Source organism: Chiloscyllium plagiosum, unplaced genomic scaffold, assembly GCF_037043375.1.
Source record: "Chiloscyllium plagiosum isolate Xiang-an unplaced genomic scaffold, Cpla_swu_hap1 HiC_scaffold_1, whole genome shotgun sequence".
NCBI lineage: Eukaryota > Metazoa > Chordata > Chondrichthyes > Orectolobiformes > Hemiscylliidae > Chiloscyllium > Chiloscyllium plagiosum.
Window position 1 is genome coordinate 132,688,573 of NW_028270139.1, and position 13,631 is coordinate 132,702,203.

The window sequence follows — 13,631 nt, forward strand, 5'->3', positions numbered from 1 at the left end:
TTGAGGATTCTTTCATATCTTAGTATGGTCATTTACACAGTAACTTTTGCTTCAATTGTACTGTTATTAGAAGGATGTTCCAGGATGCAGACATGGTATGTCCATGATGAAGGCAATGTACATTGAAGATGGTGGGATGCGGTGTCAACGAAGTGGGCTGCTTTGTCTTGGATGATGCTGATCTTCTTGAATATTGTTGGACCTTCATTCATTGAGGCAAGTGAAGTGTATCCATTGACTTGTGCCTTGGTGGACAGGCTTTACAGAGTCATAAGGTGATTTACTCACTGCAGAATACTCAGGCTGTGTCCTGATCTTGTAACCTCAGCGTTCATGCGGTTGATCCAAGTAATTGTCTTGTCAATGGTAACAAGTATGGTCTTCAGCACTGCCCCAAGCTGGGGCAAGGATTTTTAAAAATTCTTTCACAGGATATGGACATCACCAGCCAGGCCAACACTTATAACCCATTCCTAATTGCCCAGAGAGGTGTTAAGTGTTAACCATATTGCTGTTGTTCAGGAGTCACATGTAGTCCATACCAGGTAAGGATGACAGTTTCCTTCCCTCAAGGGCATTAGTGAACAAGATTTTTTTTTCTAAAACAATCAACAACGGCTTCATAGTCATTAGTAGACTTCTAATTCCAGATATTTATTTAATTCAAATTTCACCATCTCCCATGGCAAGATTCGAATCTGGGTACCCAGAACATTACTAGAGTTTCTGGATTAATAGTTGAGCAATAATACCACTAAGTCACCACCTTCTCTTTGTGGATGAGCACAGGCATGCTGTGTGGGCACTGGAAGCAGTCAAGACATTCATCTATGCATGTTTAAATAATGCCTGTGCTGATAACTTCCAGGTACTCAGGTACAGAATTCAGTAGCACTACCACAAGGATCCATCCTGCTGAGCAAATGCTTCTGACTCACTGGGTTTGAGAAAAAGTGGTGTATATTTGGAGAGTTGGCACAAAACATCAGGAAGGGTTCTGGAATTGCTACCTTGAGATAGGGATGAAATAATTCCACAGAGGCTGGTTTCCCATCACCAGGTTATCCTTTATTTATATGTGGAGAATCTTTGACACTGATCCAGCTCCCTCAGAGCCAGCTCTCAGAATGAACAGAACCTCTAACACTCTCGTTTATATCTGTCAGCCAGGGATCCCTGCTTGGACCAAATTAACAGCCCCAATCAGGGCACTCATATTTTATGAGATCTACATGGCTGACCTCATTACAATCACCACATCCCTTCGCCTCTGAGTCCGAGGGCACAGGCCACTTCTTTTTTTGTAGCTCCTGCTGGGGGAGTTTTAGCATCAGGTCAGGTTGCTCCAACTCTGTCTCAGATATGGGTGGCATGTCATGCAAATAGTTCACCTCTTGTGCTTTGATCATCTTGGAAAAAATTCATTCTCTTATTCAGGTAGCAAAGATGTCGAGGTGGTGATAACTGCAGTGTCCATCTCGGATTCCAAGGTTAGCTTCAGCATTTGACAGAGAGAGAAACCAAGAATTTGAGAGCAGTTAGAAAGGTTTTTGGGGAGCCGGGTACATTTTAGAACATAGAATAGTATAGCACAAGGACAAGCACTTTGGCCTACAATGTTGTAGCGAACATGAAGCTAAGTTAATATCCCTTCTGCCTGCTCTTGGTCCATATGCCACCATTTCTTCTATATTCATGTGCTTATCTAAAAGTCCCTTAAATACCCTATTGTATCTGCCTCCATCATCACCCCTGACAGCACATTCCACACTCCTACACTTTCCCCCTCTCACCTTAAATGTATGCTGCCTAGTATTAAACATTTCAATTTTGGGAAAAAGGTTTTGACTATCAATCCTAACTATATATTTCATAATTTTGTAGACAAGTCTCCCCTCAGTGTTCGCTGCTCTAGAGAAAACAATGTGTTTTTCTAGCCTCTTCTTATACTCATACCCTCTAATCCAGGCAGCATCCTGGTAAGCCTCTTCTCCACACTCTCCAAAGCCTTCACATCCTTCCTGTAATGTGGCAACCACAATTGAAGGTAATTCCCTAAATGGGGCCTAGCCAAAGTCTTATAAGCTGCAACATGATATCGTGACTCTTGTACCTAGTTCCCTTACCAATAAATGCAAGCATGTCATACACTTTCTGTAGCACTTTAGCTCCTGTAACGTTTGCGAGTTTGCAACTTTCGTATGACTCATGTGCTTGTTCAGGACTTTTGCACCTACCCGAACTTTATACAGAACGAGACCTGACCTCATATCGACCATGTGTCTTACCCATGCATGGCAATTCCCGTGGTTCCTACACCACTTCATCCCCTAAAGTTAACTGTCACTCTTGCTTAGTGGAGTTTTGTATCCTGGATTGGTGTTCCTGAAGCTGTTTCACCCTCGCCCCCTAGGTCCAGAAAGATCAGATTTAACCTGGTGCGTATTCCCCATTGGCAACTCTGGTGGACCTATCCTTGTAATTGCATGAGGGGTGATCCTATAATCAAATAGGAAATGGGACAGTTTGGTATCTAGTGAAGCTGTAGGTTGTTTCTTTAAACTTGCCTTCAAATGTTGGACTGCTCTTTCTGCCAGACCATTGGATGATGAATGGTTGGAGCTGTCCTTATATGGCAGAGTACCATTTTGTCTTCAGGAAATACTCAGGTTCCCTGCTGGTAAATGATAGCCCAATATCTGTAACCAACACTTTAGAGAGTCTGTATTGCAAAAGTTGTACCCAGTTTTTCTATCATCATCCCCGTGTTTGAGAAATGAACTCTATGCAGGTCCACCCATTTTGAGTGAGCATCCACAATGACTTATAACTTTGAGGCCATGAAAGGACCTGCATAGTTGACGTGTAACCATGTCCAAGGTTTACCTGGTCATTGCCACGAATGTGGGGGAGTTGCAGGCAGTGATTCTTGCCGTTGTTGGCATTTTGCCCACCAACACAGCTATATCAGTATCCATTCCTGGCCACCAGACAAAACTTCTTGCCAACATCTTCATTTTGGAAATCCCTGGATGACCTTGGAGGGGTTCAGCCAATATCTGGCAACGACCTTTGTTTAGGACAATCATTCTTGCTCCCCATATTAATATTGTGATCTGATCTTTCTGGGTCCAAAAAGGTTTCAGTTCTGGTTGTGACAGCCCTTTGGTTTTGCCATCACCACCATCTGTTTCAGTTTTGCCAGGATTGAATCTTTCTGCGTTCAAACTCAAGTCTTGTCAGCTGTGACTGGAAGTGTGTCCAGAAAATGTAAAACCGTTATGGACTCTTCCAGTGGCAGTACCACCAGTGATGCATCTTTATTTGGTACTTGGCCTCCCAGACAGTGTTCCACCTTGTAACTATACACATTTAGTATTAGAACTCACCACTGAATTCTGCCTGAAGCTATGAGCGGCACTGCCTTGTGCTCTTTAAGTAGATCTAGCAGGGATTTCGGGTCCATTATTATTACAAATTTACATCTGTAAAGTTATTGTGGAACATCCTGACTCCAAATATGACTACAAAGCCTTCCTTCTCTGTCTGGGCAAAGTCCTGAATGAATATGATATTAGGCATTCTCCCTCTTGGGCAACATATGACTCAATTCTATCCCAATGCTTCTCGTTCAGGTTCACAGTGTGCCAACACTTTAGAGGATGATAGCTGTTTCTTTGCTTCCCTGAAAGCTATGGCATGGCTATGTGACCATTTCCAAGGTTCACCCTTTTTAAAGAGCTGATGCAAAGGTGCCAGGAAGGACACTAGGTTATGTATGAACTTTCCGTAATAGTTCACCAGCCCAAGGAAAGACCTCGGCCCCAGTACAGACGTGGGAGCTATGGCACCTTTGATCATCCTCACTTTGTCTTCCAACATTTGTAATCTGGTCTTGTTGACTCTATAGCCCAAGTAGGTCTCTTGGAAAACACATTCTTCCCTTCTGAGCATTCGCCCATCTGGGAGAAATGTCTAAAGACTATGTCCATGTTGTCTAAGTGCTCCTTAGTGGTCTTCCATGTTATTAGCATGTTATCCAAATAAATGGCGTCCTGGGAAGACCTTGTAAAATGTTCTCCATCATTGACTGAAAAATTGTATAGGCTGACGATACCCCAAATAGCAATCTTGAACATTAGTACAAACCCTTATGGATATTAATTATAGCAAACCTTTGTGAATCCTCACTGAACCACAATTGCAAGTACACACTGCTCATGTCTAGTTTTGTGAAGTACAGCACCCTCTGCCACCTATGTGTATAATTCCTCTATGTGAGGGATAGGGTATATCCAGCTGTGAAATGTGGTTTACCATTTGTTTAAAATCCTCATAACGGTGAACCTACCCGTCAGGTTTCACAATTGGAATGACTGATGCTGCCCATTCTGAAAAAAGGACTGGTTTGATGATTCTTCCCTTTCCAGCCTTCTGAATTGCCTCTACTTTTGCTCATAAGGCAAATCTCACTGGGCAGGCCTTGTAGAATTGTGGATTTGTTGCCTGGTCAACATGCCTTGGCTCCTTTGATACTCCCTCTATCTTCCAGAAAAACATCCAGGTATTTAATTAGGACTTCACACATGCAGCCATTTTATAATCAAAAGCTTTTGAGCCAATCTAGGTGAATCTTTCTCAACCAATTTTGCCCCATCAATCTTGAGCCTTCTACAACAATCAACTGAAATTGAATCAGCTGTTTCTCATAAGAGACCAGAACCGAAGTTGTGTCCTTAACTTGTAAATGTTCCTCAGTATGGGTTCTAGTCGAACCAAGATCTTGTGCAAACTTAAGGGTTGGAGACAAGAGCGAATTTTGGTAAAGACTGGTTCTGTGATCACTGAAATGGCTGCACCAGTATCGACCTCCATTAGAACCACAGGACCATTTAACCAGACATTTATTTTGATTGCTTAGCAACATCCAAATCAGAACCAATTTAACTGTTTCAAACCAAATGTAGGTGGACTTTTCAAGGGTATCAGCCTATCAGTTCTCTTACTCTGGTTAGGTCTAGTAGGTGGTGTGGTGGACAGCGAAAAAGGTTACCTCAGATTACAACAGGATCTTGATCAGATGGGCCAATGGGCTGAGAAGTGGCAGATGGAGTTTAATTCAGATAAATATGAGCTGCTGCATTTTGGGAAAGCAAATCTTAGCAGGACTTATACACTTAATGGTAAAGTCCTGGGGAGTGTTGGTGAACAAAGAGACCTTGGAGTGCAGGTTCATAGTTCCTTGAAAGTGGAATCGCAGGTAGATAGGATAGTGAAGAAGGCGTTTGGTATGCTTTCCTTTATTGGTCAGAGTATTGAGTACAGGAGTTGGTAGCTCACATTGTTGCTGTACAGGACATTGGTTAAGCCACTGTTGGAATATTGCGTGCAATTCTGGTCTCCTTCCTATCGGAAAGATGTTGTGAAACTTGAAAGGGTTCAGAAAAGATTTACAAGGATGTTGCCAGGATTGGAGGATTTGAGCTATAGGGAGAGGCTGAACAGGCTGGGGCTGTTTTCCCTAGACCGCCGGAGGCTGAGGGGTGACCTTATAGAGGTTTACAAAATTATGAGGGGCCTGGATAGGATAAATAGGCAAAGTCTTTTCCCTGGGGTCGGGGAGTCCAGAACTAGAGGGCATAGGTTTAGGGTGAGAGGGGAAAGATATAAAAGAGACCTAAGGGGCAATGTTTTCACGCAGAGGGTGGTGCGTGTATGGAATGAGCAGTCAGAGGAAGTGGTGGAGGCTGGTACAATTGCAACATTTAAAAGGCATCTGGATAGGTATATGAATAAGAAGGGTTTGGAGGGATATAGGCCAGGTGCTAACAGGTGGGACTAGATTGGGTTGGGATATCTGGTTGGCATGGACGAGTTGAACCGAATGGTCTGTTTCCATGCTGTACATCTCTATGATACTATGACTCCTTTGCTGTCTCAAGTCCACATACCAGCAGCAAATTCAATGGCTTGCTAGCCCAGATCCTGAAGAAAATTTTAACCATTTGGTCAAGGTTTGTCCATTAAGAGTCATAGAAATGAGAGTTACTAGTCTCTTAATGGAGGGTATCATACTTTCTGTAGAGTGTATGATGGGTGGCATGGTGACTCAGTGGTTAGCACTACAGCCTCACAGTGCCAGGGACCTGAGTTCAATGCCAGACATGGGCGACTGTCTGTATGGAGTTTACACATTCTCCCCATGTCTGCCCTGAATTCCTCGGAGTGCTCTGGTTTCCTCTCACAGTACGGGTTAGGTGTATTGGCCATGCTAAATTGCCCATAGTGTTCAGGAATGTGTAAGATAGGTGCATTAGCCAGGGGAATGGGTCTGAGTGGGTTGGTCTTCAGCGGGTCAGTGCAGACTTGTTGGGCCAAATGGCCTGTTTTCACACAGTAGGGATTCTTTGGTAGTATTAATGGACTGCATGGAATCCTGCATGTCCATTCCATAGACATAATCACAGTGAAACCTTTACCACATTTCCACATAATTTATGCTGATCATCCAGCATCTACCGCCTGATGATGACACCAGAGGCTTGGCATCTGGCCCACTTCCAATATTTCTCTCAATGCCAGAGGCCTGTGCTATTTCAGTCCCTGACAGCTGGTTTTCTGTTGTGATGAATTCTCATCATTGTACGGTCCTTTAAAAGCACCTAAATGCTTATATCTATGTTGATTCTAGGTGCTGAGCAAAGATGTTACACATTGCCCTCTGGGGCCTGTCATTCTCCTCAGAGGTTAGCAAGGATTCTTCAGAGCTTGCTATAGCTGCTGCCAATGTTTTATCCAATTGTGGAAACAAAAACAAGGAGAATAAGGGGCATCACCATCAATTGAGGTAAGTTCAGAGAAACTGTCTTCCTCAGAATACAAACTGGGAGATTGTAGGCAGTTCTGAACCATAAACTATTCCACCTGCAGACAGATGGTCCTTTTCAAATTGTGCAACCCTCTCAAGACAAAATTCATCAATGCCACATTTTCGATAGCTTCTCCAGCTTCAAGACAGTTGCACCCCACCCCCACCACCTGAAGTTCAATTTGGAGGAGGATTTGAAATCTTATTGCCCACTGCCAGTGCACTGGCTCCAGCAATAGGTTTCCACTTTCTTAATTGCAGCAAGAATGGCCAGCTTGGACTGACCAGCTCTTATCCTGGCCCCTTTACTGTCATTGTGCACCTTCTCCTGGAAATACAGCAGGACATTGTAATGATTATGCTGAGCAGCAATAATGACCAATATGTACTTTGTTAAGGAAATACATTTTTGAATGTTCCTTGCCAGCTTTAAGGTACCACAATAGCACTCCCACCATGCCCCTGGAAAAATTCCATTATCATGCAGAGTGGCATGTCTGCACCATGGCAACTCGTATTATTATGTACTGCAATGGGCAATCAAACATTTCAGCTGCTATACACCCTTCAGCTGGCAGACCTGAAAAGGTCATTGAGCCTTTTCCAGGTTACAGTCAGGTTTTCTGGACAATGCAATAGCTGGTGACCTCTGTTGTGACCTCCATCTAGCTGCCAGCTCTCTTACTCTTGCCATCTTTCAACATGAAGACCTCCTTCCATATCACACCTGGAAGAAGACTCGCTGTGTGTCATCATTAAACTATGCGGCCATCATAGGTCTTGACCAATCCAGTTGGTGCTTTCATTCTCTCCTCCATCTATAATGGGTCAGCAACATTCTCATGGAGTAAGTGTGAGATGTATAACATTTTGAAGGGTATTGATAAAGTAGACAGTGAAGAACTTGTTTCCTTGATAGAAAGATCAGTAGCTAGGGACAGAAGTTAATGGCAAGGGGCAGGAGGTTTAAATGGAATACAAAAACTCTTTTTCATCCAGTGGTGTGAATCTAGAACTCACTGCCTGGGAGGTTGGTAGAGGTGGAAATCCTCATAACATTGAAAAAGTATTTAGATGTGCACTTACAATGCTTTGGCACATAAGACCAAGGGCTGGAAAATGGGATTAGAATAGTTAGGTGGGTGTTTTTGATAGATGCAGACTCAATGGGCTGAAGGGCATTTTTCTATGTTGTTGACCTCTATGACTCCAACATCCTTTTCTCCTGGCAAGGGTCTGAAATGGTTCACTACCAGCACAAAAGTTAACACACACACCTACATGAAAAACCATATTCCTAGCTGCAGCAATTCTTGAAAGGATTTAAAAGACTTGTGCATGGCGGCTCAGTGGTTAGTACTGTTGCCTCACAGCTGCCAGGGACCCAGGTTCAATTCCAGCCTTGGGTGGGTGACTGTCTGTGTGGATTTTGCACATTGTCCTTGTGTCTGTGTGGGTTTCCTCCCACATCCAAACATGTGCAGGTTAGGTGAATTGGCCATGCGAAATTGCCCATAGTGTTCAGGGATGTATTGGTTAGCTGCATTAGCCTCGGGTAAGTGTAGTGGAATGGATGTGGGTGGGTTACTCTTCAGAGGATCGGTGTGGACTTGTTGGGCCAAAGGGCTTGTTTCCACACTGTTGGGATTCTATTCTATTTCTAACTTCCTGAAAATATCTTTGATGTAGAGGAGCCGTGTTGGACTGGGGTGGAAAATTTGTATTTGCAGATACATTTCTATTTTGTTCAAAAAGTACACAATCTGCAGGCAGTCAATCCATGTGACATTTTATAAACTCCTACTTTGGAAACAGAACCAGTCTGACTCAAAATTGGCATACAGACAGACTCTAGCCTTACACCTTTAATGCATTGTCTGAGCTGAGATGTCACCTTTATTTTATACAACCTTAAATTATCACAGGAATGTGACTTGAAAGAGGTTCTGGGATTTACATATTATTGAATCGATACCTGCAACCCATTCTAAAAGATGAAAGACTTAACAGCAATCTAGGTTCGTTCAACATATCGTATAGTTGCATGACATGAAGAGCTTTTGCTGTATATTCTGTGTCTTATGATCCTGCCCCATTAGTTACCTGATGAAGGAGCAGAGCTCCAAAAGCTAGTATTTCCAAATAAACCTGTTGGACTATAACCTAGTGTTGTGTGATTTTTAACTTTATAAACATCTTGAGCTTCCAAAGTATAATTTGTGCTGCAGGTGTCATTAGTAACAAGTGACCATGGCTGACCTCTGGTTTGTGGCCTTTCTCCCAGATGTCCCAACTCTCACTGACAACTGCTCTTCACATGTGTCCTTGGTTAGTGGCAGCAACACTAACTTGATGGAAGGTGCATTTTCAGTCATCCACTTCAAGGTGAGATCCTCGTCCACGGCTGAACAACGTAAAATTCAACCCTGTTGCATGGATACTTGTAAATCTAATAATAGTTGAGAACAGTACAACTTTAATGATAGTTATGAGTTCTCTGCATATACCAACCAACATTATTCTTTTGAGCAACGCCACCATAAATAAATCAACTGGTCATTTACTCCATTGCAGTTTATTTTCCAAGATAACTATTCAATGAGTTATTAATGAGGTATGAATGCTTTTGGAAGTTGAGGCATTGAAAAGAGTGCACAAACTTCCAAACAACTCACCTTGCCAACCCTTCAAACACTACCTGACCTGGACATGGCTGTGTCTGTACATCATACTTTGGATTTATCAGCTATCTGAGAGTCCAGGAAACTAGAAGGGAAGTAAATCATTCATGATCCGGAAGAACTGCTTCAGAAGGGAAAGGACAAATAGCCATTGAAATCCTGGACTGAATGGGAGGAAGTCATGTGGTATTCTAAGTCACTAGTTAATGACCCCTGCTGGGAAACACTTGGGTCAGGAAATAAAGTTAGGAAAGATCAGGCTGGCTGTGAATGTACAGTGCGACCAAACAGACTCCTGCCACTCAATTGTTTAGACCAGGAATAAGGAACCAATATTTTTGATTGAGTGTGCCTATGTCTATGGAGTCATTCCAGCAGACATCAGAGCTCCTGGAGATGAAGGAATAAACTGGAAGAAACAAAGAAAATATCCTTGTTACAGCTGACTATAATTTAAATGAACACAAGATGGCACTGATCAGCTGTACTGGTTCCAATAAGACAGTGGGTATGTGACTACTCAGTCAAGGAGTTGAAGTTGCTGTGGCAATATGCATTTTTATATGCACGTTGTAGTCTGCAGCTAGTGATTGTAGAAGCTCCAGCATTCCTTCCATCACATGGTTAGCCAAGCTTTCCTGCTGTTACAACCTGACAAGGTATTTGTTGGAAGAACCTGTTTGGCCACAGAGTCATAGAGATGTACAGCATGGAAACGGACTCTTCGGTCCAACTCGTCCATGTTGACCAGATATCCTAAATTAATCTAGTCTTATTTGCCAGCATTTGGCCCCATCCCTCTAAACCCTCTCGATTCATATACCCATCCAGATGCATTTTAAATGTTGTAATTGTACCAGCCTCCTCCACCACTTCTTCTAGCAGATCATTCCATATACGTACCACTGTCTGTGTGATAAAGTTGCCCCTTACATCCCTTTTAAATCTTTCCCCTCTTATCTTAAACCTATGCCCTCTAGTTTTGGACTCCCCCACTCCAGGGAAAAGACCTTGGCTATTTACCTTATCCATGTTCCTCATGACATTGTAAACCACTATTAGCTCACCCCTCAGCCTCCTACGCTCCAGGTAAAATAGCCCCAGCCTATTCAGCGTCTCCCTATAGCTCAAACCCTCCAACACTGACAACATCCTTGTAAATCTTTTCTGAATCTTTTCAAGTTTAACAACATCTTTCCCGTAGCAGGAAGACCAGAATTGAACACAGTATTCAAAAGATGGCTTTAGCAATGTCTGTACAGTTGTAACATGACCTCCCAACTCCTATACTCAATGGACTGACCAATGAAGGCAAGAGTACCAAACCCCTTCTTCACTTCCATGTCTACCTACGACTCCAGTTTGAACTATGAACCTGCGCTCAAGATCCCCTTGCCATGAACACTTTCTGAACACCACGACCATCAATACTGGTGGGTCTCAAAGTTGGACCTCCTGGCTCAGAGTCATGAATGTTACCCACTGTACCCATTCATAAATGTCCCACAAATACAATGTACACTTTGAGTCTTTGTTGATCTATAACCTGTGTTCATTAGCTGCTGATAGATGTTTTTGAGGTTTGTGAGTGGTCATTTTCTGTATTACTTATTTTGCAATGCTGGGGATGCCCATCTCTGAGATATTTTGTAAAATCAATCTTTCAGGGAACCACCTAAAGGGAAGATGTACTGTATGAACTGTCAAGTAATCCTAAATGTTATGTGATGAAATCTGTGGTCAAAGGCTGTCTTTTTTGAGATAGATCCTGATTGAAAAGGGGAACTAAAAAGGAAAACTGAGAAAGAAAATGACTTTCCCAGTTCCTATGGAAACTGAGACTGAAACTGAAATTGTTTTTATTTACTTGTGGAAGCATGGTTGTGCTGGCTGGCCAACATTTATTGCCCATCCTTAGTCACTCTTGAGAAGGTGGTGGTCAGCTGCCTTCTTGAACTGCTACAGTCCACAATATCATTAGGGAAGGCATTCATAGAACTTGGAAAATAGAACATAGAATACATTGCAGAACAGGCCCTTCGGTTCTCGATGTTGCGCCAACCTGTGAATCTAAGCCTAGCACCCTACACTATCCCATCATCATCCATGTGCTTATTCAAGGACTATTTAAATGCCCCTAATGTGGCCGAGTAAACTACATTGGAAGACAGGGCATTCCTTGCCCTTACCACTCTCTGAGTAAAGAACCTACCTCTGACATCTGTCTTAAATCTATCACCCCTCAATTTGCAGCTATGCCTCCTTGTATGAGCTGACGTCTTCATCCTAGGAAAAAGACTTTCACTGTCCACCCTATCTAATCCTCTGATCATCTTGTATGTCTCTATTAAATTCCCTCTTAGCCTTCTTCTCTCCAATGAAAACAGACCTAAGTCCCTCAATCTTTCCTCATAAGACCTTCCCTCCAGACCAGGCAACATCCTGGTAAATCTCCTCTGCACCTTTTCAAATACTTCCACATCCTTCCTGTAATGGGGCAGCCAGAACTGTACACAATATTCCAAGTGAGACAGCACTAGCATTTTGTACAGTTGCAGCATGACATTCACAGCTCCAGAACTCAATCTCTCTTCCAATAAAACCTAACACACCGTATGCCTTCTGAATAGCACTATCAACCTGGGTGGCAACTTTCGGAGATCTATGTGCATGGACACCAAGATTCCTCTGCACATCCACACTACCAAGAATTTTTCCATTGACTAAGTATTCTGCCTTCCTGTTATTCTTCCCAAAGTGAATCACCTCACATTTATCTGCATGGAACTCCATTTGCTACCTCTCAGTCCAATTCTGCAGTTTATCCAAGTTCCCCATGCAACCTGTAACATTCTTCCACAATGTCCATCACTCCACTGACTTTAGTGCCATCTGCAAACTTACTAACCCATCCACTTATGCCTGCATCTAAGTCATTTATAAAAATGACAAACTGCAGTGGTCCCAAAACAGATCCTTGTGGCACACCACTAGTAACTGGAATCCAGGCTGAATATTTTCCATCAACCAGCACTCGCTGCTTTCCTTCAGAAAGCCAGTTTCTAATCCAAACTGCTAAATCACCCTCAATCCCATGCCTCCGCATTTTCTCCAAAAGCCTACCATGTGGAACCTTATCAAAGGCTTTACTGAAGTCCATGTATACCACATCAACTATGCTATACTCATCCACATGCTTGATCACCTTCTCAAAAAACTCAGTGAGACACAACTTGCCCTTGATGAAACCATGTTGATTATCTTCAATCAAACTGTTGCTTGCTAGATGATTATAATTCCTATCTCTTATAATTCTTTCCAAAACTTTTCCTACAACACATGTAAGGCTTACTGGTCTATAATTACCTGGGTCATCTCTGCTGCCCTTTTTGAACAAGGGCACAACATTTGCAATCCTCCAGTCCTCTGGTACTAAACCTGTAGACAATGACGACTCAAAGATCAAGGCCAAAGGCTCTGTCATTTCCTCCCTAGCTTCCCAGAGAATTCTCAGATAAATCCCATCCACCCCAGGGGACTTGTCTACTTTTACACGTTCTGAAATTGATAACACCTCCTTCCTTACTAACCTCAATCCTTTCAAGTCTAATGTCTCATAACTCAGTCTTCTCCTCTACAATATTCTCCTTTTCCTGAGTGAAAACAGATGAGAAATATTCATTTAGCACCTCTCTGATCTCCACAGGGTCCACACACAACTTCCCACTTCTATCTTTGACTGGCCCTATTCCTACCCTAGTTATCCTTTTATTCTTCATGTACCACCCTGTTCCTTTCACTCCTATCCAGAACCATTTTGCCAATCCTCTCCTCCACATCCCTGGAACTTTGTGGAGGCCTATAAAAAAATTCCCAGCAGTGTGACCTCTCCTCTCCTCTTTCTAATCCTCAGTCCATACCACCTCAGTAGATGAGTCATCAAAGGTTCTTTCAGCCACTGTTATACTGTCCTTGACTAACAAAGCCACACCTCCCCCTCTTTTACCGCCTTCCCTGATCTTAATGAAAGATCTAAACCCTGGAACATGCAACATCCATTCCTGATCCTGCTCTATCCATGT

The 13,631-nt window shown here is 42.8% G+C and overlaps 1 long non-coding RNA gene across 1 annotated transcript; it reads right to left on the bottom strand.

The window, feature by feature from the left end:
- Window positions 1-927: 927 nt before the first annotated feature.
- LOC148152221 (uncharacterized) lies at window positions 928-9,623 on the bottom strand. Its single transcript, XR_015759437.1, has 3 exons — window positions 9,544-9,623; window positions 9,128-9,317; window positions 928-1,495 (listed from the first exon to the last, which is right to left on the bottom strand). It is a non-coding gene; the product is annotated as an uncharacterized LOC148152221 (long non-coding RNA).
- Between the last annotated feature and the right edge of the window lie 4,008 nt (window positions 9,624-13,631).